The sequence below is a fragment of the Carcharhinus amblyrhynchos genome, chromosome 16, assembly GCF_965287045.1.
Source record: "Carcharhinus amblyrhynchos chromosome 16, sCarAmb.v2.hapA, whole genome shotgun sequence".
NCBI lineage: Eukaryota > Metazoa > Chordata > Chondrichthyes > Carcharhiniformes > Carcharhinidae > Carcharhinus > Carcharhinus amblyrhynchos.
This window is the reverse complement of record NC_137339.1, coordinates 42,286,644-42,313,212: the sequence shown is the minus strand read 5'-3', so window position 1 is coordinate 42,313,212 and position 26,569 is coordinate 42,286,644.

Here is a 26,569-nt window from a genome sequence, read left to right as displayed (position 1 = left end):
ACCTGCCTGCCCTTCCACTTATTGAGATGCTTCATTGCCCAATTAATGGCCAGTTAAAGACCTGCTTCTGCCTATCAATATGTTTGGCTGAGGAAGGTAGAATGAAGGAGGACAGCTTGCTTTTTCACCAATTCGGTCTAAAAGGTGGGAAAGAAGAGGGATTTATCTCATCTGAGAGATTTGTTGTGGCAGTTGGGTTAAGCCCCCCCACACCCCACCCCCCAGATGGTCCGCTTTCTTGTGTTTCCTCTACTGGCCTACAGAATCCAAATCCCAACCCATACTACCCTCCCCCTGCAACCCCCTCCCTCCGTTCTGCCTGCATTGCTGATCCCTCCTTGATCAAAATCCCCAACTTGTCTTTCAGTGTGGAATCTATGCTCCTTCTTCTTTGGATTGTTGTAATCCTAGCAGTCGTTACTACTGCCCCAACATTATGACAATCTTGAGTTCCGGCATTGGGCCTACTCAGCTGCTGGCCAATCTGATTGATGGCTCACAGCGAGGGTGTGGGGTGTGGTGTCCCTCAGGGATGGAAGTCCCACTCTCAGCTTGTTATGGTTGTCCCCATCACATTATCTTTATAATGCAGTCTTTTTAAGATGTAGTTGTCTCAAGACTTTGGATGGGGGAAGCAAGCAATACACTAAATTTGCTAGATAAATACAAACAGTATAGGTAAATGTCAGCTTGGCCTTGAAAATAAACTACAGCCAATCATATCATCCAACTGCTTCTTAACAGAGGAACATTCTGAATACTGATCATTCTTTGGGTGCAGAAGAATATCCTGACCTAAATTCTATATTTGACTTTTACCAATTGTTCCTTATCCTACTGTCAAGATTTACCTTGACATAGTATTCTGCTTATTGCTGTATAAAAAGAAAAACTTGATGAATTACAAGGAAAATGTACATGACTTCATGATATCTCAAAATGTTTTGCAGTGGAATAACCAAATTTTAAAGTAATTGTTTCAATGTAGAATTCTATGAGAATTCTTGCCACTCAGGTGCCTTCAGGACCTAGTGGTCTAAGTTTCTCCAATTGTTCCTATTTTCTGATGATAGGGAGTGACGTGATTCTTATTTGCACCGCTTCCGGGTTGTTGTGACTATTGCACTTGTGAATATTGAGTCATCTCGAAATTGTAGCTAAGGTGCAGTCTGCCCCAACATTATGACAATCTTGATTTCTGTTTTATGAATTTAGAAATGGAGATCGGATTTGCTTTGCTGACTGATGCTTTACCAAGACTGAAGCAAAGCTTTCTGAAGGGTTGATTCAGTCATGATTCACAACAGACCAAAGAAATCAATGCGATTCAGAAAGCTCAGCAAAGCCCACCATGTACATGTGGAATTAGACCAGTTTCAATATCCTTAAACATTAAAGACATAAAGCACAATGCTGTCTTTTCCAGATGACTATAATTGCCAGAACTACATATTGGGGATAATTCTTGTGGGCATCACTGACTGGACCAGCATTTGTTTCCCATCCTTAATAACTCTTGAACTGAATGGCTTGCTAAGCCATTTAAGAGTCAACCATATTACTATGGAATCACATGCAGGCAAGTCAGAAACCACGAAAGGATAGCTTCCCTAAAGGACATCAATGAACCAGATGGGTTTTTACAACAATGGCCATTAATTTGTAATGAATATAAATTACATCATTAACCATGGTAGGATTTGAACCGGGACCACAGAGCATTTTACTGCTCTGGAGACATTGGTGTCGTGGCAAGGTCAGTAAACTAGTAGTCCAGGGATGCAGGAAAATGCTCTGTGGATCCGGGCTCAAATCCCATCATAGCTAATGATGCAATTTTTATTCAATAAAAATCTGGAATTAATGACAAATGTCCTAAAAACCCATCTGGAAATCTACCATTCTTACCTGGATTATGACCTGCCTACATGTGATTCCTCAATAATGTTATTGACTCTTAAGTGTCCTACTCTTTGCAAGGAAAGTTATTCTTCTTATTCCCCCTTGCATCTCTTGCCCAAGGCCTTAGGCAGAATCCTATGAGCCGTTGCTGACAGGTGGATAACTCATAGAATTCCCTTGGTGACCTGTCCATTGCGCTTCCATCTGCCCTGACTCATCCCCAATTTATGCCAATTAATGGCCACTTAAGGGTCAATGGGAAGTCTAACAGGTTGTCCTACTCAAATCAAGGTGGGAGATGAGGGAAGTGGCCTCTTCCAAAATTGGGCACCCTTCCTCAGATCTGGGCACCTCTGTCTACTCTTCAAATCACAACCGCTAGCCCCCTTGCCACCACCACCCCTTTCCCCCTGTTGTAAAATGCCTCCAAGGGTTAGCAGAATGGCAACACTGAAAGGGAAATATATCATGCAGTCCAGTCTTAGTTTCAGATGTGATCATGTCTCAGTTTCAGATATGATCCAGTCTTAGTTTCAGATGTGATCCAGTCTCATTTTTAGATATGATCCAGTCTTAGTTTCAGATGTGATTAGTCTCAGTTACAGATGCGATCCAGTTTCAGTTTCAGATGTGATCCAGTCTCAGTCTCAGCTGGAGTATCATGTGCAGTTTTGGTCGCCGCACTTACGCAAGGATATTTTGGCCTTGGAGGGAGTGCAGAGGAGGTTTACTAGGCTGATTCCGGAGTTGACGGGGTTGAACTATGAGGAGAGGCTGAATAAACTAGGCTTGTACTCGTTAGAGTTTGGAAGAATGAGGGGAGATCTCATTGAGACGTATAAGATGTTGAATGAGATGGATAGGATAGAGGTGGAGAGGCTCTTCCCGCTCAGAAAGGACAGTAGGACTAGAGGGCACAGCCTCAGGATAAAGGGGGGCGGTTTAGAACGGAGTTGAGGAGGAACTTCTTCACTCAAAGGGTGGTGAATCTCTGGAATTCTCTGCCCGTTGAAGTGGTGGAGGCTGCCTCGCTCAATATTTTTAAGACGCGGGTTGATAGGTTTTTGATAGGCAAGGAGATTAAGGGCTATGGGGAGAGGGCAGGAATGTGGAACTGAGCCACGACAGATCAGCCATGATCTTATTGAATGGCGGGGCAGGCTCGAGGGGCTAGATGACTTACTCCTGCTCCTATTTCTTATGTTCTTATGTTCTTAGGTTCACTTTTGCCTTTCAGCAGAGCACACTCAGTCACAGCTCTGATGCTGATGTCATCAAGCTTCCTACTGATCAATAAATGTTCTCAAGTGGCTCCCCTAAATAAATGAACATATATGTTTACACAGACCCTTTTGTCTTTATATCAACATGTCACTTCCCATCAGATCTGCTGGCCAATCAGATTGGCTAGCAGCTCTTTGAGGTGAGGCTTTTGCCTGACTGGGGATAGAGGTCTCACCTTCAGTGAGTTAATGCTCCCTGGATGCAATCTCTGCAAACTTTTCTGGTAGTGGGGCAGGAAACCTTGCCATCAAAAAGTCTCTTAAAGCTATGTTCCCTTGTCCTTCTACCATTAGCTAATGAGCATAAAGTTTCCTTGCCTATCTTATCCAAACCTGTCAAAATCTTACACACCTTTATCAAATCTCCTCTCAATCTTGTTTTCTCCAAGGAGAACAATTCCAGCTTCTCCAACCTAGCCTTCCAGCTAAAGTCCCCCATCCCTGGAACATTTTTGGTGAATCTCCTCTGCACTCTCTCAAGGATATTTACATCTTATCTCAAATGTGGCAAGAAGAAATGGGCTCTGCATTTTAACTATGGCCTAACCAGAGATGTGTGGAAATTTCCCAACTAATTTACCTTTTAGTTATGGAAGATGTCTATTCTCTTTTGATTAATTGTGGTAAAGAAACATTACAAAAATCAACATTTTAAATGTGACTGCAAGATGCAGTTTTATCATGTACCATACATGGAAAACAATGTATCAGTTCTGTTCTAACAGGCAGCTTTAAATTTTTAAAATTACAATGGTATGGCCTCACAGTACCAGGAACGTGTGTTCAATTGAGTGCCAGTGAGGAGTTTGCACGTTCTCCTGGTGTCTGCATGGGTTTCCTCTGGGTGCTCCGGTTTCCTCCCACAGTCCAAAAGTGTGTGGGTTAGGTTGATTGGCCATGTTAAATTGACCATTAATGTTAGGAGGATTATCAGGGTACATATGAGGGGTTGCAGGAATGGGTCCAGGGTGAGATTGTTGTCAGTCAGGCTTGATGGGTCGAATGGCTTCTTTCTGCACTATAGGGATTCTATGATAAGCCCTTCATTTAACAAACTAAGCTATTCAATGGTGTTATTTGTAATCCTGATTCCACCACCAATGTTGAGTTGATGTTCATGATGCCCAAATGGCAATGGCTTTTCTTCGTGCAAACATTATTCCTTACTGTATCATTTTAATCAATTTTTTTTTAATGCCCAAAGGAGTTCTTTCAATCTACCTTCAGTACTATCTTCAGCAATGAACATGTTTCAAGAAGGAAGATTAGAACTGAGTGGAATCAAAGTTTTCTTGAAAACACATATGGTGATGTGACAATTGAGGAGAACAGTCAGTGACAACAGCAGAAGTAGCATACATGGTGATCACTTAAAATCTCTGGGCAGCAGTCTGTGCCACACATGTGGGATGTATTAAAAAGCTATGAATCAGAAGATGGGAGAAAAAGCAGAGCTGGGGGAGGCTGATTTTGAATTGTTCTAACAAAGAGCTGAGATTGGCTGAAAGCCTCCACCTGTGGTGTAAAGCTCTTTGGTTCTATAGTTGCTCAAGTTTCATTAACTGATGGCACAATTGAGCAAAGGTAACATTTTAATCTGACTGGTACAGTTTTTGAAAATCAGACATAATACAAGAACAGCTTGATTGTATCGGAACTGCCTTGTTTTTTTCAAAGTTTTCTAAAAGCTCTCTTCTTTGACCGTGCTTTGCCTTCTAAGGCTTCCAATTGCTTGTTATTTTCTCTATGTCTGCTGCTTTTCAAAGATTTATTTAAGATCTGTGTCTGAAGAGAACTTTACTGCTTTTATTTCAGATTTCCATCATCCACAATATTCTACTTTTCCATAAAAAATTGTTGACTTGTTGCTCTATGTACTGATTCAAACCAGGATTTAATGGTGTCCATTGAATTACTGAAATGCATGTTCTACTCTTTGTGTTTCATTAATTGTCCTTCTTTTTGCCCTTGTTCTTGTGATTCAGAGATTGTTAAAGATAAGAAAGAATGGTTATGTTAATGGACAGTAAGAAGTCTGACAACACCAGGTTTAAGTCCAACTGATTTATTTGATAGTAAACTCGCAAGCTTTCAGGGTTTGCCCCTTTATCAGGCGAATGGAGAGTTCTAGCCTCAGACAGAGCATATAATAGCATAGACAGTTTACAGATTACTGATTAGAATGCGAGTCTTTACACCTAGCCTACTATTCAGACCAGGTTTAGCCTGCTAAACCTGGCGTTGTCAGACGTTTTACTGTGTTTACCCAGTCTAACACCAGCATCTCCACATTATGTTAATGAAGGTATTATTTGGGCTTCTATCCTGTAGAGAATGCTAGCAAGCCAGCAGACAGCTGGAACAATTATTTAAAGATAACCATTCATACTTGAATTTATCTGGTCCGCAAAGTATGATAAGGTTGTTGCAAGCTATGATCTTTTCATTATAAAGGTGGGATCGGATACTTATTATTCCAAAGTTCTTCACATACAAGTCAGACACTTCCACTTGTAGAATCATTAAAATGATACAACACAGATAGCAGCCCACCACACATGCATTGGCTTTCTGGCGAATATACTCAATTGCCCGATCCCTGTAGTCCTATGAAATCTTTTCCCCTCAAGTATTTAACCAATTCCCTTTTGGAAGTTACCATAGAAACTGTTTTATCAGATAGCACTTCCCACACCTCAGGAGGGTGGGAAGAAAAATATTTCTCTGCCGGAAACCACTGAAAGATAGTTTGCAGAATCCATTCTTAGTTACAAAGCTGAGAACTTTTCATTGTTTCAGTTAAAGTTCAAACTGCTTATCTATCTTATCCCTTAAGCCAGCTGAATTTTGGTGTTAATGCTAGCCTGCCTGGAACTATAGCTGCTACTCTCATTACCCTGTAATTTACAATATTTACCACTTAGAAAGTGGCTGTATCTTCCACTGCCCAGCGCCCCCTCCCCTCCCACCCTGCCATGTTCATTACCATTTCAACCACTTGCCTTCACACTTTTGCTATTTTGATATTTGCAGTCTAATTGTTTTCAGTTTAATTAAACCAATCACACTCACACTCTCATGTGCAAGCTTGCTTCCTAGTATATGATAATGATATTGCAAACAATATTAAGAATTCATTTTCCACTTGCCTCCCAATCCCTACTCTTCTGACTACCATTTTTAGTTAGCCATTCAACTTTCTGTTGGTGATTTTGCACTTTTTTTATTCATTTATGGGACATGGGAGTCACTGGCTGGTCAGCATTTATTGCCCATCCCTAGTTGCCCTTGTTCAGAGGGTAGTTAAAAGTCAACCACATTGCTCTGGATTTGGAGTCACATGTAGGTCAGACCGGGTAAGGAAGTCAGATTTCCTTCCCTAAAGGATATTAGAGAACCAGATGGATTTTTGATAATGGTCATCAGTAGATCCTTAATTCCAGATATTTTTTGTTGAATTCAAATTCCGTCATCTGCCATAGTGGGTTTTAAACCCAGGTCCCCAGAACTTCAGTTGAGTTTCTGGAATAACAGTCTAGTGATAATACCACTAGGCCACCACCTCCCGTTTGGCTAAAATCCAGTGGCATACTTTATAATTTTAACATATTTTTCTTTAGGCTCCACACAGTTCCCAGAGATAGACAGCTTGTAGCTAACCCACTGCACCACCTACCCTCCCCATATCAATCCAGTCTAAATGTAATTGCTAATTGTAAATATACCTATCCAGTTAGATCCAGAGATTGATTCCTGCATCCTTTGTGCACCCATTCTTGGTGTGGCTCAAATCTTTAGGTGGGATCCTGAGTAGGGGGGTTGAAAGTGAGGGGGGCATAGATGGGGACTGCAATGCACAGCATCGCCGGGGTGGGGTGGAGCAGGGTTTGAAATGCGTGTACTTTAATGCGAGGAGTATTCGCAATAAAGTGGAAGAACTTGCAGCGTGGATCAGTACCTGGGACTTCGATGTTGTGGCCATTTCAGAGACATGGATAGAACAGGGGCAGGAATGGTTGCTGCAGGTCCCGGGGTTCAAATGTTTTAGTCGGAGTAGAGAAGGAGGTAGGAGGGGGGGAGGGGTAGCTTTATTGGTCAGGGATTGTATCACAGTGTCAGAGAGGAAGTTTGATGAGGACTTGTCTGTTGAGGTAGTATGGGCAGAGATTAGAAATAGGAGAGGAGAGGTCACCCTGTTGGGAGTCTTTTATAGACCTCCTAAAAGTTCTAGAGAGGTTGAGGAAAGGATTGCGGAGACGATCCTGGTTAGGAGTGAAAGTAATGGGGTAATTGTTATGGGGGATTTTAACTTTACTAATAATGATTGGAATTGTTATAGCTCTAGCTCGTTAGAGGGGTCAGTTTTTGTACAAAGCGTGCAGGAAGGTTTTTTGACTCAGTATGTAGATAGGCCAACTAGAGGTGAGGCTATATTGGATTTGGTGCTGGGAAATGAGCCAGACCAGGTGCTAGACTTGGAAGTTGGTGTGCATTTTGGTGATAGTGACCACAATTCGGTTACGTTCACCTTAGTGATGGAAAGGGATAAGAATGAACCTCGGGCTAGTGGTTTTAGCTGGGGGAAGGGTAATTATGAGGCTATTAGGAGAGAATTAGGAAGCATAGGTTGGACTAGGAGATTACAGGGACTGGGAACGTCTGAAATGTGGAGTTTTTTCAAGGAGCAGCTACTGCGAGTCCGTAATAGGTATGTCCCTGTCAGGCAAGGAGGAATTGGTAGGGCTAGGGAACTGTGGTGCACCAAAAAAGTTTTTTCGTTGGTTAAGAGGAAAAAGGAGGCTTATGTTCGGATGAGATGTGAGGGCTCGGATAGTGCACTAGAAAACTTTAGATTGGCTAGGAGGGAGTTGAAGAGTGAGCTAAGAAGGGCTAAAAGAGGACATGAGAAGACTTTGGCTGATAGGATTAAGGAGAATCCTAAGGTGTTCTATAGGTATGTTAAGAACAGAAGGTTGGTTAGGGCAAGATTAGGGCCAGTTATAGACAGCAGAGGGAAGTTATGTGTGGAACCGGAGGAGATTGGTGAAGCATTGAACCAATATTTCTCTTCGGTGTTCACGCAGGGGGACATGGATGTAGCTGAGGAGGACACTGGATTGCAGGGGAGTAGAATTGACAGTGTTGCAGTTGATAAGGAGGATGTGCTAGATATTCTGGAGGGGCTGAAAATAGATAAGTCCCCTGGTCCGGATGGGATTTACCCCAGGATTCTCTGGGAGGCAAGAGAAGTGATTGCAGAGCCTCTGGCTCTGATCTTCAGGTCGTCGTTGGCCTCTGGTATAGTACCGGAAGATTGGAGGTTAGCGAATGTTGTCCCATTGTTTAAGAAGGGGAACAGAGACTTCCCCGGGAATTATAGACCGGTGAGTCTCACTTTTGTTGTGGGCAAGGTTTTAGAAAAAATTATTCGGGATAGGATTTATAGTTATTTGGAGAGTAAAGAATTGATTGGAGATAGTCAGCATGGTTTTGTGGCGGGTAGGTCGTGCCTTACTAACCTTATTGAGTTTTTTGAGAAAGTGACCAAAGAGGTGGATGGGGGTAAGGCAGTGGACGTGGTGTATATGGATTTTAGTAAGGCGTTTGATAAGGTTCACCATGGTAGGCTTCTGCAGAAAATGCAGATGTATGGGATTGGGGGTGATCTAGGGAATTGGATCAGGAATTGGCTAGCGGATAGGAGACAGAGGGAGGTGGTTGATGGTAAATATTCATCATGGAGTTCGGTTTCGAGTGGTGTGCCTCAGGGATCTGTTTTGGGGCCACTGCTGTTTGTAATTTTTATTAATGATCTGGATGAGGGTATAGTTGGGTGGATTAGTAAGTTTGCTGATGACACCAAAGTCGGAGGTGTGGTAGATAGTGACGAAGGCTGTCATAGTTTGCAGGAAGACTTAGACAGGTTGCAGAGCTGGGCCGAGAGGTGGCAGATGGAGTTTAATGTGGAGAAGTGTGAGGTAATTCACTTTGGTAGGAATAACAGATGTGTCGAGTATAGGGCTAACGAGAGGACTTTGAATAGTGTGGATGAGCAGAGGGATCTAGGTGTATGTGTACATAGATCCCTGAAAGTTGGGAGTCAAGTAGATAAGGTTGTTAAGAAGGCATACGGTGTCTTGGCGTTTATTGGTAGGGGGATTGAATTTAGGAGTCGCAGCGTCATGTTGCAACTGTACACAACTCTGGTGTGGCCGCACTTGGAGTACTGTGTGCAGTTCTGGTCCCCACATTACAGGAAGGATGTGGAGGCTTTGGAGAGGGTGCAGAGGAGGTTTACCAGGATGTTGCCTGGTATGGAGGGGAGGTCCTATGAGGAGAGGCTGAGGGATTTGGGGTTGTTTTCGCTGGAAAGGAGGCGGCTAAGAGGGGATCTTATTGAAACATATAAGATGATTAGAGGTTTAGATAGGGTGGATAGTAATAGCCTTTTTCCTCTGATGGAGAAATCTAGCAAGAGGGGGCATGGCTTTAAATTAAGGGGTGGTAGTTATAGGACGGATGTGAGGGGTAGGTTCTTTACCCAGAGGGTGGTGAGGGATTGGAATGCCCTGCCTGCTGCAGTTGTAAATGCGCCTAGTTTGGGGGCGTTTAAGAGATCCATGGATAGGTTTATGGACGAGAAGGGATTGGTTTAGGTTAGTGGGTCATTGTTTTGTAACTGGTCGGCGCAACATCGTGGGCCGAAGGGCCTGTTCTGCGCTGTAATGTTCTATGTTCTATGTTCTATGTTCTAATGTTTCTACTGGGGAAGGACTTGAAAAGCAGGATTTGAAGGATCAATAGAAAAGATTGCTGTGGAAAAGGGAAAATCTTCATTAATTTTGTTTTAAGAAAAATACTTTTTCAGGTTCTGGATTTAAGATCAATTCCAGAATTGAGTCCATTATCTAGGCTGAGATTCTAGTGCAGAGTGACAGGAATGCTGCATTTTTGGAAGTGTCATTCTTCAGCTAGGCTGTTAAACCAAGTATGCAGTATAAATACTGCATTTATGTGTACCATAACAATAATTGCATTTCAAAAATAGTTAATTGTCTGCAAAGTGCTTTAGGACATTGTGAACAAGTGATGAGGTGCCACTACAATCATTCTTTCCTTTGAGCAATCAATATTTTATGCCTTTTTTAATATTAATTGTTCCTTTTTCAGTAACAGAAAGCTGAACCTCAGCAGAAATATTGATCGGAGAAAAGCCTGGGCCTTCTATCAATGTAAGGTCCTTGAGGCTCAATTATCCACTTTTTATATTTGATTAAACTGAATGGAAACAGCACGATTGTCACATTTGAGATGAACTGCAGTAGAGAATGTGTAGACTCATATCCCATTCTGTCTGCTGGGGAGAAGATGGAGAATCCTTTAAGAAGGAACATTCAAACTGGAAGGGCCAATTTCCATTTGAATCTCAGTGGTTACCATCTTAATCACACTCTGCAGTTTGGTGGCTGGGAGAAAGTCAACAACAGCTGTGCAAATCCATGCAAATCAGGGTCCCACCGTGTCCCGATCCCAATTGTATTTTAACGCTGTGCCATGAGGAAAATTGCAACTACCTCAACCACACCCTCCAACTTACCCCATTGCTCCTGTAAGACCATCCCAAATATATATTCCTGTGATTTACTTATTTGCCACTGTATCTTATTCTAGTGCAAGCCGAGCAGCAGCTTCTGGCTGCTAGAATTTCTGCTCGATGGTAAACTGACACTTCTCATTTGCTTTAGGCAGGCAGTTGAGCAGCAGTCAAGGAGTTTTGAAGCATGTTATGGCATGCGCAACATATTTTCAGAGTCTATTGGTTTGTTAACAAGCTCCCTTGATCCTTGATGCGTTATTTAAATATGGAAGCCAGGCTGCTCATTTTAATGTCCATCCAATCCCTGTACTATGGCAATCACCTCAGGGTAGGATGGGAACCTGACTTATTTTACATGTTCCCACCCTTCCTTTCCACCAAAAACAAACCAGCACACCACAGAGTCCCTACAGTATAGAAAGAGGCCATTCAGCCCATTAAGTCTGTATTGGCACAATCCCTCCCAGGCCCTATTCCCATAACCTCACACACATGTTAATCCCCCCTGATGCAAGCATCAATTTAGCATGGCCAAACAACCTAACCTGCACATGTCTGGACTATGGGACTAAACCAGAGCACCCAGAGGAAACCCACGCAGACACGGGGAATAAGTGCGAACTCCACATAGACAGGCCGGAATCAAATCTGGGTCTCTGGCTCTGTGAGGCAGCAGTGCTAACCACTGTGCCACTGTGCTGTGCTAAACCAGATGGGAGGCATGTGAAATTGAGCACAAGTCACAAATATAATCAGACAGAATCAAACTGGTGGATATCTACTTTATTGAGGAGGTTGAATCATATGCATTCTTAATCGCTCAGCACTTATCCAGCTACAGTTAACTCCCATCATTTACAACTTCCTCTATCGTATATTTGTTTACCCCTATGAACGTGTATGTACATATGCTAAATCTTGTGTTCCCAAAACTTCACTCACCTACAACTTAGTCTCTCATTTTAAACTCCTAACTTTCCCATCTAGAATGAGATGCATTATCAACATTCAACACGAATGTTGAATGTTGCGCAAATTCAACATTGGTGATTTCCTCTTCATGAGATTTTGTGGGAATGGAGCCCCTGTGAATGATGGCAATTGACTGTTCATCAAAAAAGTTGCAGGAAGTAAAATAAGCCCAGCAATGAGATAATGAATGTTGCCATATCCAAGAAGGATGGCAAAACTATATACCCTCTAATCCAATACTATGGCTGGAATTTTACTGCCCCTCCTGCAATGGGAATCAGACCTGGCAAGGGGCAGACAATTGAAAGGTCCGTTGACCTCATGTTGGGGGGGTGGGGAATCTTCATGGTTTCCAGATGAGCAAGGCCATTAAAATCCTGTCCTATGACTGTGAACAGCGCAATCACCTCACAGTCATTGACAACTTGCTAGTCTTCAATGAAAGAATAATCACTGTGCACTGTGGCTTGGTATTCTGCAAAGATTTCACCAAGGTCTTCCAGGAACAGCAAAATGTCATGCAAGGGCTCTGCAATCAGTATTACTTACTCATTGGAAGAGATAATTTCCAGCTGTCTGATTTGTAAGCATGATGTGGAGATGCCGGTGTTGGACTGGGATAAACACAATAAAAAGTCTCACACACTATAACTATCAAATAAACTGGTTGGATTTTAACCTGGTGTTGTGAGACTCCTTACTGATTTGTAAGCAGCCAGAAGTAAAAAGAACGACTATTGTTTTCTACTTTTCCATGAAGCTATGGAAAACCTGGTAATTGACTTCTTCAAAATTAGGAGTAAAACCTTTCTGACTGTCATTGACTATAACTGAAAGTGGATTGAAGTAAGTCAATTGCACAGTATCACAGCAGAAGCAGTTATTCAATCTCTCAGGAGCATTTGTGCAACATCTCAAAGTGTCTGATAATGGGCCACAATTTGCTAAAGAGTTATTCAACAATTTTGCTAACATATATGGCTTTGTTCATGTAACCAGTTCACTTCACTATCCCCAAGTTAATGGAGAAGCTAAGAGAGAGGGCAATAAATCATCAAAGATTTTATTGAAGAAAAACAAACAACACAAGTTCATCTGAGTTATCAAATCTAACCACTTCAAAATGGTTTCTGGCCATCAAATTACTCATGGATAGGAGATTGAGAACACATTTCTGGCTGAATATTATCTTAGCATCCACAAGAGAGGAAAACCACCTGATAAAGAACCAGGCTCAGAACTTTAATCACAGGCATGAAGCCTGGGAGTTATCAGTGCTGAAACAGGGGTGAAGCTATCCTTCTGAGACCAATGGAAGGAAGGCACAATCATTGGAAAAAACTCCATAATCATGATTGTACAGGATTGAGGCAGACTAGGGCACCATAAGGAGAAGCTGTAGGAGGAAGCCAATAGAAATTTGGGCGCACAATACAGATCCTGATGAAGAAGAAGGAAGACTTACTATAAGCTCTACAACCACCCAGGAGAAGAACACTCACACTGACAGAAGGAAGAGTAAGGAATGTCCTCAAACTCCGAAGGAGATCAGAATGAGATCGGAAATATTAATCAAGGCACCTTAGAAACTCAGCTTGCGAAGACTTTGGGGTTGATGTTGAAGGATGTCAGCAAAATGGGGATAAAGACTTGGATGGCAATGTAAAGTAAAGGTTAATGTCATTAGCTGATATAATAATGAAGTCTGATCACGTGACTGAGACGTAAGAGAGATCTGGAAGGAGGAGAAGCTCCAACCGTGTGCAAAGGTTTAAATGTCTAAATATTGCTGTAAATAAAGAGTAATGGTTTTGAGAAACTACATGTTGAGGCCCAGGCTAGAAACTCCAAGGAGTTTTATGAATATAGCTTAAAACCTAAATTTTCACATTTGATTTTGGCATGGGTGAGCAAAAGGTGTTTCCCTTCAGGTGTAATTCAAGTGACCCACTAAGAAGCTTTTATCAAACAAATTTATTTAAGAACACAGTCAAAATATAATAAAAAGGATTGGCAAAACTTTTATTAATTACAAGATTCAAACTTGATACAGTATAAACCTTAAAAGCTAGCTGCCTATGATGTTCCATGTTAAACAACATATCACAAACATATACCCTTTCCTAAACTTGACACAAAAAGCAAGTATGCTGGGTATTCAGCTTTTTTAACCCCTGCAGTGAATTGGTCCTATGAATGTTGGATCAATTTTCTGATGCTTCCTAGTCCTGGAACTTTCCAAAAAGCCTCTGGAGAGAGAGAGAGAGAGAGAGAGAGAGAGAGAGGATCATAAAACCTCAGGACATTGCATTAGACCAGATTAAAAATAAATATGATGTCCATTATATTGGTTCAGTAACAATTAGAGACATTGGTTGTGGACAAAACAGTGCTGACAACTTCCAGGGTCTGCTAGAAACATCCTGCAAAGAAAAATGATTACAAAACATTTCTTATAGGCATAGTACTGTCACAACAGATGCAATCAGCATACTTTTGGAGAATAGACAATTCCCAAAGCCCTTGCTTTGTCCCCGACCACACAATAAAACACCAAGGAGAGCAGATTTATTTGGTAGGGTGTTTGGGGCATTCAATCACACAAACGGGGTGGGTACTCTGATCAGTTGTGGGTGTTCAATGGTAGTGGTGGGAGAACAGAGGGATTTAATTGGAGGAATCATGTCAATCATGGAGGTGGGGTTTACAGGGCTGTTTTTTGTGGATGGGAGGGACACTCCTCTTTTTCCTGACCCTGAAGCAGTGCTGTGGAGGCACTTACATTATAAATTCAGCCCTTCTTGTCTCCTTTCACCTACTGGCTTTCTTGAGAACAGAGAAACATGGTCAACATGATATAAACATAAAAAGTCTATTAAAATGAAAGCTTGCATTCTCATCATAATATTTAAATTACCAACTCCACTCCTGCTAGCGAATCATTTTCTCTCGTTGTACCACTGTTGAAACCAAAATGTGACGGGTTCATGTACTTCTATAGATTGTTTTGAATTTTAACCACGGACTCAAGAACCATCCAATAGTAAACTATTGGCAAGATTCATCCCATTAACACTGCTTCCCATTCTATAGAGGCAGCTGACCTGTGAATGTGTGTTTCCAGTTTTTAAGACAGGAAGTTACTTTTCTGTTGAAATAGCCCCTTTCTGGAAAGGACTAGAGCAATGCAGATGGATAGAGAATGAAATACAGGAAAACTTTAATTTCAGCTTTCGTTGTTTTGTTTTGAATTGATGGACTTGAATCTTCTATACAAATAATTTCAATGGGCAATTATTATATCTATCATTTCTTTACATTTTGGAATAACCCAGGACTGATAACGTGGAAGGTATGCTTGAGCATTTAACTAAAGAGAAGGTGCAAGCTTTTATAACTTGGAACGATAAAAAAAATTTTGCTATTTCTCCGATCTCCTACAGATATTGACTCATTGTAGGTCATTGCAGTAAGCAGTGCTAATAGTTGCAAAATTCAACTTTAAAATATGATTCATACAGACCTTATCATTATGAATATATTGGATTTCAAATCAGAATGATGCCAGCTTAGCCACAAGTACAATTCTCAATCCATGTAATTAGTTAATTGGCCTTGCAAAGGTCCCTGACAATATAAAAGTAAGCAAAACATTTGAATAATGTTTGTCCAGTTTTAACTTAGGTCTTTCATCAAACTAACCAGTTTTGAAGAGTTCAAGCCTATTCATTCTTTCTAGCTGTATCTAATTTTCTTTAATAAGGTAATGAGTCAAATCAACTGTGGAATTTTACGGATGTGATTTTCCTGAAAAAAAGACTAAGTGCCCAATGGGTGGGAATATGGAGTTTTTCCGCCTGTTTTATGAGTGAGTTTAGTTGACTGAATTTATTGCGCACTGTGCACCAGACAGTCTGTCAGGGGATTTACGTGGTGGGGAGTGGGGCCAAATCCTGCCCAAGAGGCTGGCATCAGACTGCAGAGGGGGCTAGTGCACATGCATTGATCTCCCAGGACACTGGGAGAAAGGTTGACAAGCACCTCCCATCCCTAAAATCACTGGCCTTCCAACAGTCGGTCTTCCCCTCTTCCTGCCTGCCTGCCCATTGTGAGCTTCCCAATGGCTGGTCTTTCCATTGCTGGCCCCGAACCACCACCCAACATTGCCAGACCCAAACACCCATCCCAATTTGCCAGACCTGGCTACTGATCCCCAACACCCTCAGCAGCCGTCACCCTGCATGCAAAGTTTCACACTTCCCTCCCCCCTTCCTCCCTCAACCTCTATCTGGCACTGCCTTCTGTCCAGTTGGTTTCTGCCAGGGTACCAGGTTGACAGTACCCCCTGCTCTCAACCTCCCAAGGGGGCTTCAATGGGTCTCTGCTCCCATCAGCGAGGCCATCACAACTGGTTTTCATTGGTGGGGACCATACTAGAGTGGACCTCCACTGGTAGGGCCAGAAACTTAAGTGAGCCCAGACCATTAAATCCTGGGCTTGCTAAAGAGATGCAGAGCAGCTTCTGCATATTGTAATCAGCTTTGAGCTGTTCCCTGGTGCAAGGCTGATTACGATGTAAAAAATGGACTGGGAAAATCCACCAGTCACGAATCCTATCTTTTCCCTCCTGCTGGCGTTTCCCAGCCCACTGCACTGCTCAAGTAGTAAAAAGTCTCACAACATCAAATTAAAGTCCAACAGGTTTATTTGGCAGTAAATGCCACCAGCTTTCGGAGTTTGCCCCTTCCAAGGAGCAAACTCCAAAAGCTAGTGGCATTTACTACCAAATAAACCTGTTGGACTTTAACCTGGTGATGTGAGACTTTTTACTGTGTCTACCCCAGTCCAATGCCGGCATCTCTATGTTGTGACTGCTCAAGTAGCACAGCGGGCCAGGAAAGTCCCGCCCCAAATTTTGTATTCCTTTTTCAGCGTTACAAAGACAGGGCCAGTCCTTAATCCATCTGCTTGCTTCAAAAAAAACAATTCAAATTGAATCCTATTCATGATCCACAAAAAAGAGACACACTAGGTCCATGCTGACAAGAACAGGCATTACAAATGATCTCAGGCTTGATTCAATGTTGCTCTTAGCCAAAACGCTTATGGCTGGAAATAGGAAACAATTGCCTGGACATTGTAAGAAAACTTTAGATATTGGTTGCAATTACTCATACTAGTGTGAAGGTTTTCTTATTCTTGTAAGAATAAATCTTTATAATCCAGTTCAGAGTTTAATTCACATGTGAGTCACAATACTGCATTGATTGACTCACTGATATGTCAGTGGATACTTGAACCAAAAAAAATGTGAATTATCTTTGCTGATCACATGTTAGAGTCAGGAGTCTAAAAGGCAATCATTCTTGTTAGAAATCAGTCCACAGTTACATTTGTTTCACGGGGGTAAAATGGGCACCAAAATGACCAATTTTTGGACAATGTCCTGTGCCCCAAGAATGTCTCGAAGACATTTAACCTGACATTGAGTTGGACCATTTTTATCTTCTGGGATAACAGACTAAAACTGATGTTGAGCCTCTTATATATGGCTATGAGGATCTTAATGGTTGTTTATGGACACTTGGATGAAATTGAGTTGCCCTGTGCAGAGGAGGCCTATGAGCTGCTGTTTGAGATTGTTGGACACTTTGAGTCTTTGGACCGTACCAGAATTCAACACCAAAGTGTTGATTTCAGCAAGAAAAATGGTGTACTTCTCTCCGGAGGAACAAGTCAGGTTTCTCTCCAGGTCTTACCACGCTCTGTCAAACAAAAAACAGGTGAGCATGTTTCACGGTGTCATGTCGTGGGGTGGGCCTAAACACACTGGAAAAGCCTGGCTGCACAGAGATCAGGGCGCCATGTTTAAATGGCGTACCCTGAGCAAACCTATCTTCCACCCCCTGGAGGACAGAAAGGTCTGACTCCTGCTTGCGGACAGACTGGCAGTTTCAGCAAAGTGGCCATGCATTCTCCGCTGGTCTCTCCAATGTAGAGTCGACTGCATTGTGTCACTTGCCATTTCAACAGACCTTCTTGTTGCTTGCCACTTCAGCACATCACACCCTGCTCTCCTGTCCACGTGCCCGTCCATTGCCATATTCTATTGAACCCACCACAAACTAGAAGCCTCCTGGACTGAACATTGACTTTAACAACTTAAAGCATGAACTCTCCCCTCCACCTTCACCCCATTGCCATTTATTTTCTTTCATTCTGTTTCTTCTTTTCATCTCATTCGTCCATTTTTATCACCCTTTTTTCTCACTTCCATTTTTCCATTCCTTCATTCTCGCTCTCCTTCTTGCACACTGTCCCCCTTGTCGTTCAGGCCAATTGCCTCAACCATCTCTACCTCTATCCTTCCATTCACAGATTCTGATCACTTAACTGACACTTTTAGTACTTCTCTCAGCCTTCTTCATCTCATTTACATTCCTTTTGTCCTATTACAGCCCCCCTTCCCCACCCTCTTGGTATAAATCTTTCCTGGTTTTCTTTGCTCTTAGCTCTGACGAAGGCTCATCCAGACACAAAATGTTGGCTCTATTCTCTCTCCACATATGCTGCCAGATTTGTTAACGTTTTCCAGCATGTTTTGTATTTGTTTCAGATTCCAGCATGCACTGTATTTTGCTTGTATCTTAGCCTATAAATTGAAATTGTGCCTGAACACTGAGTGCAAAGTTCCAATGCTGTCAGTGATCCCATGATTATAGCTACTACAATGCCATCCTTGCTCCTGCACATAGAACTTTCCCCCTCACTCAATCCCTTGTAACACTAACAAGGACCTAGCCTGAGGAGGGGTGACACAGTGGCACAGTGGTTAGCACTGCTGATTCCTGGCTTGGGTCACTGTCTGTGTGGAGTTTGCATGTGCTCCCCATGTCTGCGTGGATTTCCTCTGGGCGCTCCGGCTCCCTCCCACAGTCAGAAAGATGCGCTGGTTAGGTGCATTGTCCCGAGCAGTCACCAGAGTGTGATGACAAGGGGAATTTCACAGTAACTTCACTGCAGTGTTAATATAAGCCTACAAGTCTACTTGTGACCAATAAATAAACTTTACTTTAAGGAAGACAATTTGTCTGAGGCCAGAACTCTCCATTCACCTGACGAAGAGGCAGTCCCCTCGAAAGCTTGTGAGTATATTATCAAATAAATAGGTTGGACTAAAACCTGGTGTTGTCAGACTTTTTACTGTGATTGAAACTCCAGTGATAAAGTAAAGGTTCCAGTTATTGACTCTCTCTGTATCCTGTCAAGCAGTTGTGTGTCTAGCCCGTAATTGCAAGGTGCTGAGGAGACTACGGGATTCCCTATTGGGAGCGAGGGAGTCAGAAAATAATCCTGATAATCCAAGAGGGCAAAGGGACTAATCAAAAATTAGAAAGATTTGACACCACACAAAAATAGGGATAACTATTCCCATATGCCATCCTATTTTTTTTCCCCTATCTCTCCAAAAGACCTTGGAGACAGGAATGTTTAGTCCCCATTCCTGACCATGCTTAAATCAGGACTCATTTGTAGCCACAATACCATAGTTCCATGTGTCAAATTGTGCCTGTTAGCTCTTGTGACAGTTCTCACAACAGCACAATTTAATACGAGGCACTCTGCTTTATTGCTCCATCTACTTTTTGACCATTTCACAATATTCTTTGCTGTATTGTTGTTTGCCCCTGCAGCTTTTCTATGCACCTCATCTCTCCTCCACGCCACTGCAAACTGATGCTTCTGGCCTTGCTCGATGTCAGAAAATAAAATTGTGAAGTCCGCTGGAAAACACAAATATGTTATTAAAAGAAAAGAAAATAACACCAGGATACTTTATCATTTTACAGTTTCCTCGGCAAAGATTGACTGAACGTGTGATGCCTAAATTAAAGGCTTGGGTGCGTGCTTTCTGAGAAAGGTCCACTGAGATAAAGGATGAATTAGGGAATAATGTTTGATAATAAATGGAGGGTTCAAATCAAATGTCAATCCCACCGGTTCAGTGTGTTTTGTTTCCAAGCTGTGAGGCTTTCATTTAAGTACTCACATTGATTTCCTGTCCATATTTTGTATAAATTGGAACAAATTAACCAGAACTTCAGCTTTTAAAACCTTTGCATTGGTGTAGCTTTTCCATCAGTTTTTTGAATGGCATCAGAGCGAAATAGTTCTGAACACATGGATGAAAGGACTGGCGGCTAATAGCTTATATAAAAGAATAAATGGAAATGTCTGTTTCATAAGCGTTCTTCTAAAATATACTTGAAGTACTAATAACTCTGACCTTTACTGATACAGTTGAGTTAATTCAAGGAAATTTGAGAACAAATAGTACTACATTCCACATAACATATCAAGTCTAGTTTGTTAAGATGCCGTGAAGTGAGTGGGTGTTGATGCAAAATCAAATTAGACTGTACAGTTATGTCCATTCGGGGCTACATGCAAAACTGGCGTTTACTCTTAAATAATTAATTAAAACAATAAATCAGATGGATTAGTGGAAAACAAATGCAGAGGTATGTCGATCTAAGTGATTCTATTCAGCAGCAAAAACATACTTGAGTCCTTAAGCAGTTAAAATGTACATTTAATATTCACATTGACCTGAAGTTTCTGGAAATACCCACTGCAGCTAATTTCTTAATCAGCTCTTAACTTGATTGCAAATTCTCATTGTAATGCTAAAACTAATGTTAGGATAGATTGTAGCTACACCACTGTGCAGAGGGACCTGGGGATCCTTGTGCATGAATTGCAAAAACCCAGTCTGCAAGTGCAGCTGGTGATCAAGAAGGCAAATGGAATGTTGGCCTTTATAGCGAGGGGGGTAGAATATAAAAGCAGGGAGGTCTTGCTGCAACTGTACAGGGCACTGGTGAGGCTGCAACGAGAGTACTGTGTGCAGTTTTGGTCCCCTTATTTGCAAAAGAATACATTGGCCTTGGAGGGAGTAAAGAGAAAGTTCACCAGGTTGATACCAGAGATGAGGGTGTTAACTTATGTGGGGAGATTGAGTAGATTGGGCCTGTACTCGTTGGAGTTTAGAAGGCTGAGGGGTGATCTTATAGAGACATATAAGATAATGAAGGGGCTAGATAGGATAGAGGTAGAGAGATCCTTTCCACTTAGAAAGGGAACTAGAACTAGAGGGCACAGCCTCAAAAGAAGGGGGGTCAGTTTAGAACAGAGTTGAGGAGGAACTTCTTCTCTCAGAGGGTAGTGAATCTCTGGAATTCCCTGCCCATTGAAGTGGTGGAGGCTGCCTCATTGAATATGTTTAAGTTGCGGGTAGATAGATTTCTGATCGATAAGGGAATTAAGGGTTATGGGGAGCAGACGGGTAAGTGGAACTGAACCACTTTCAGATCAGCCATGATCCTATAGAATGGCAGGGCAGGCTCGAGGGGCTAGATGGCCTACTCCTGCTCCTATTTCTTATGTTCTTATATCTACTCCTACTCGATAAAGGGGAAAATTATTACAATACGTCCTGCCCACAAAAAGCAGGACTGATCCAAACCAGCCATTTACCACCACCCCCAACCCCCCCCCCCCCCGAGCCCCCCAGTCAATCTACTCTCAACCATTAGCAAAGCAAAACATGTCATTAACCGTGCTATCAAGCCACACTTGCATTGAAATAGCCTGCTCACTGATGCTCAGTTTGGATTCTGCTAGGGCCACTAAGCCCCTGAACTCATTACAGCCTTGGTGTTAGGAAAACAAAGGTAGTTTTCAGGGATTTATATTTGTACTGGTAAGCATTAGAAATAAGATATAAATTTAAATGGGGTTAATTTACTGCTTCTCAAATGGGCTTAATTTACCCTGGAAGGGTAAAACGTTAGTTAGATTCATGCTGGACAAAGCTGTTTGTATGTGTGGGGGTTTGTTTCCAAGCTGTGTGGCTTTCATTAAAGTACTCACATTGATGTCCTGTCCATATTTTGTGTAAGTTTGTTATTTGGTTTGATTATTCTCAGAGGGGGATATAGCATGAAGAGTAAATAGGATAGCAGAAGTAGTGGATGTTGCTTAACAACTTGAAGCCCTTTTAAGGGAATAAGTTTTAAGATCTTAGTTTGAACTGGATATACTGCAGTTGGACACAGGATACCAAGGAGTGAAAGGGGATGATTCTCCAAAAAAAGTTCTAAATGCCAAATTGGCAGGAAAATGGTGTAATTCACAATTGCTTTTTCAGTGGGAGTTCAGACTCAAATCTTCCACACTCTGTGCACTGCAGGGGTCACAATCGTGAATATCGCTAAAAGTTCAGGGATGGGCCCTACTCACACCCGAACCTGACAGTTCTGGACTTCTGTGCATGCGCAGTGGACCTGATCTGTCAGGGTCTGGTTTGTTGGCCAGCTCAATCGCTGGCCAGGGACCCCCATGGTGCTACCCCTCCATAGCTCAATCATGGCCCCCACAAGCATTTCTGGGTCAGCCCCAAACCCCCTTGTCCCGCTCTGATCTCGAGCAACCCGCCACCCCCCTACCAGCAGTGATGAACCCTCACCCCCCTCAGCCCCATACATGCTCCACCCCACTACTCGCAGACCATCCCTCCCACCCTGAATTGACACCCTGGTCAGGTATCTTCAGCCCTGAGGAGGGTCAATGAGGTACATCCAGTGGCCATTTTGCCCCCTTCCCCCATCCCCGCTTGCTGATGACAGGCTGCAAAGGGAGGGTTCCCCCAAGGAACATGGGGGGCTGGAGCATGTATGGGGCTGGTGAATCGCTCATCAAGTCCCCTACTTGTGCTACAATTAGCGTGTTTGTGTACTAATTGGGTTGCTACCCACAATGGGTAGGAACCCAATCATGGCAGGTTGAGTGGGTCTGATGAATCCTAATTGCCTTAACTCCAGACAGGAATCCTGATTTTTGGCCAATGCCCAATTCAATGGGGCAGCAGGATTCCTATGGGCTGTTTGAAGAGGCTGGAGAATCCTGCCCAAAGTCTCTTGATTTTCAATGTTTGACTCTCAATGTTGCTTAGAAATCATCTACCTGTGTGTCACAGAACAAGTACAGAAAGAGGGAAAAAACTTACATTTGAAAGGCATGTTCCATAACCCACACTGCTTTTTTAAAATTCATTTGTGAAACATGGGCATCACTAGCTTGCCAATGTTTATTGCCCATCTCTAGTTGCTCAAGGGCAGCTGAGAGTCAACTACATTGCTGTGGAGTTACATGTGGTCCAAACCAGGTAAGGATGGCAGTTTTTCTTCCCTAAAGAACATTAGTGAACCAGGTGGGATTTTCTGACAATTGACAACGGTTTTATGCTCATCAGTAGATTCTTAATTCCAGATATTTTTATTGAATTCAAACTCCACCACCTACTGTGGTGGGATTTGAACCTGTGTCTTCAGAACATTAGTTGAATTTCTGGATTAATAGTCTAGTGATAATGCCACTTGCCATTGCCTCCCCATTATAACGTTTAAGAGCCACTACTACTTTTAATGTGTACTTACTGTGGAATGTGCAGTCAATTTGTACACAGCAAGATCCCACAAATAGCAATGAGATAAAAGACCAGATATTTTTGTGATTTTGCCTGATGGATAAATACTAACCCAAAATTCTAAGGAATTTCAAAGAACTCCTTTGTGAGTCACAATTTACTCCAGCTCAACATCAGAATGACTGAAACAATGACATTTATTCCCTCTCTTGACCCCTCCACTGCCTGTGTATTGTCAGATTGCTGTCTGATGTGCCATAGTTTCTGAGTTCCAGAACAGTATAAAACTGGGGTACCCAAGGATGTGGGCACAATCTGAAAATTCAATTTAAATCACTAACTTTGGATGGTTCCAACGGTGTAAATTCATTGGTTACCCAGACATTAGAAGAATTAAAACCACTTCTAGTTTCTGGGTAACGTACAAAACCAGCTCGCAGCCCCACAGTTCTTTTCCCACTCCCTTGACCGCATCCCCCCAGCAACTCCCCTCACCCCCAAACGCAGGAGATCCCCATCTCCCACAATCCCCTCCAGGACTCCCTCCAATCACAGGCCTGGCCCTAACTCCTTTCACATGATCTTCCCCCTCTCTGACTTCCAGTCCCAACCCCTAACCGCCCACCATGTAAGTAACTGGACCTGTTAACCTACCTGATTTATTGCAGACGGTGCTGTACAAAGGGTGCATGACTTCATGCTGTCTAACTGTAGCCCTCGGCAGAAGGCCTGGGGAATGCACTGTACTGCCTGATTTTGAAGGTGGGGCAAGACAGGATCAGACACATTTTGAGGTAGAAAAGCAGGTGTGGAGTGGCAATCCGACTTCTTGGTAAGTCACAATTTGCTCCAGTTTGACATTAGGAATACTGAAGCCAGGACATTTTGCTCCCTCCACAATCTCTTGACTAGGTCAAACTGTACTCTTGTGGTAATTGATGCTTTCATGAGATTAGATTTAATGACAGGCTCCCTCCAAACGTACTTCAATACATTATTCTAGGAACAGTCATGGACATGATGAGACTAAAAGCTGAAATACATGACAACCTTGACTACCGAGATAATGACAAAAGCAATTCAGTTTTCCCATTGTGTTCTTGACATTTCAATTAACAGGCTTTGCTTCTATGTGTAAGAAAGTGGGGAGTCGGACTCTATATTCTATTCCAACGAGTAGTTTTATACAGCAGCTTCGGAAGAAAAAAAACCTGTAGATTTCAAAATGTGATGATTAAAAATTTCATGTGCCAATGCGATGACTAATGATTTGTTGTGTTAAACACCCATATCTGCAACATTCATTGTTCCAGCATGGATGGAAAATTAGGAATTGCCCCAGGTAATTATGTATTCAGTGATATGGGCATTATTCCACTTTTGCTGCTACTGATATTCAAATAGAGATTCAAATCTCCTCTCCCCTGCTCCCGTCCCCACAGACCTAATAATGGATGTGCACGACAATCTACCAAAAAAAAACTCACGACACCAAGTTAAAGTGACTCATCGATGAAGGAGCAGCGCTCCGAAAGCTTGTGATACCAAATAACCTGTTGGACTTTAACCTGGAGACTTCTTACTGTGCCCACCCTGTCCAAAGCTGGCATCTCCACATCAAAAAAAAACTAACTCGGAATTATTGATGGCTTCCAAAAAAAATGTACAATCTGTTTATTAGAAACAAATCCCATGGAATCCCAGAGTGATACAGTGCAGAAGGAGGCCACTTGGCCTATCATGCCTGTCCTGTCTCATTCTCATCAAAGGTTTATTTATTTTAAAATCAACAGTTATCATAACCAAGGTGCAGATTGAGTTAAGTTTTACTATAATCACTCCAAGTAAAATTGGGACAACAAAATGATAGAAAGAAAATGAGCTGAATGGTGTATAGAGTATCAGATTCGGGTTTTTGTTATCAAGGTTGATTGTTGAATAGTCACTGGGGCTTGTTCATTGTGCAGATGAATTTTTGAATTTGTCTATTGTGAAATTTTGTCATTTTACATCTTTCAGTTAATTGTTCTTAATTTCGTAGCTGGTAGCTCCTAAGGGATTTGATTGCATATAATAGTAACTAGCAAGTTCGTCGCACACTCCCATTTTTTCCTACAGCTGCACAAGTATTTCCTTTACAAATATTATTCCAATTTTCTTGTGAAAGTTACTGTTGAACATGCATCCATCACCCTTTCTGACAGGGCATTCCATATTGTAATAATTCATCACTTAAAAGAAATTACTCCTTTTCCATAGGTCCTTTGGCTCTTTGTCAATTTACATCTGTGTCATTTGGCTACCTGGCCACAGCTTTGGTAATTCTAGTGTTGAATTGGAGTAAATTGTGAAATATCCAGGACTGGATTTCAGATTAGAAGTGAGGCAGTGAAAGGGGTGTAGGAGGTAATGGTCAAATAATATCTGGTATCCTGGCTAATGTGAAGCCTTCAATCAACTAAAATACAAACTACATACAGCAGGGATGCTGAGAAGTTACTGACCCATTCAGATATGTGATGCTTACTCAGGAAATTTAAATTTCTGTTGAGCAGAATTATGTTGTTTGGGCCGCATTGACATTAGCATTGGAGTTAGGCTTGATGTCCCCTTCTTACCCAGAAAATTACCCAGGGTTCTCTCATTGTTAGTCACAGGTGTAGCACCTGGGCTGACTATAAATAACAGTGGGAGCCAAATCAGGAAGGTCTGAAATAAACATCCCCATCCCTAGCTGGGGATGCTGTTTTGGTTCATTGGCCATGCTAAATTCTCCCTCAGTGTACACAAACAGGTGGTGGAGCGTGGCGACTAGAGAATTTTCATAGTAACTTCATTGCAGTGTTAATGTAAGCCTACTTGTGATACTAAGAAATAGCTTTTAAAACTTTAAGCTTTAGCTCCCCAAACATGTCCTGACAATTTTCATGAATGCTGGACTATATAAGATGGTTATGTTTTGAAATATATGTTTAATCCAAAAAAAAGAGATGTCTGGGTAAAGCCTCAGCTCAGAGACATGCCCATGTGATCAAGTTTCCATGGAATGGAAGTCTCAAATAGAAGCCCACTAAAGTGGGGATTACAATTTGAACACATTTTTCACAGTATCACACAGAAAAAGGACAACTGCTGTTTTGAGTGGGAGAGACAAAGAAGATTCCATTGTGGAGAAGTAGGAAATACTGTTTTTATATTGCAAACTAAGCAGGGTACTTGTCAAAGTTTGGTTTCTGTCCAGAAGAAATGAAAGGTACAGTTGAGACTCTTGAGGTTTTAAGGAACGGAGAGTTGCTTAAGTGAACTGTTTTGATCCTGACCCTCAAG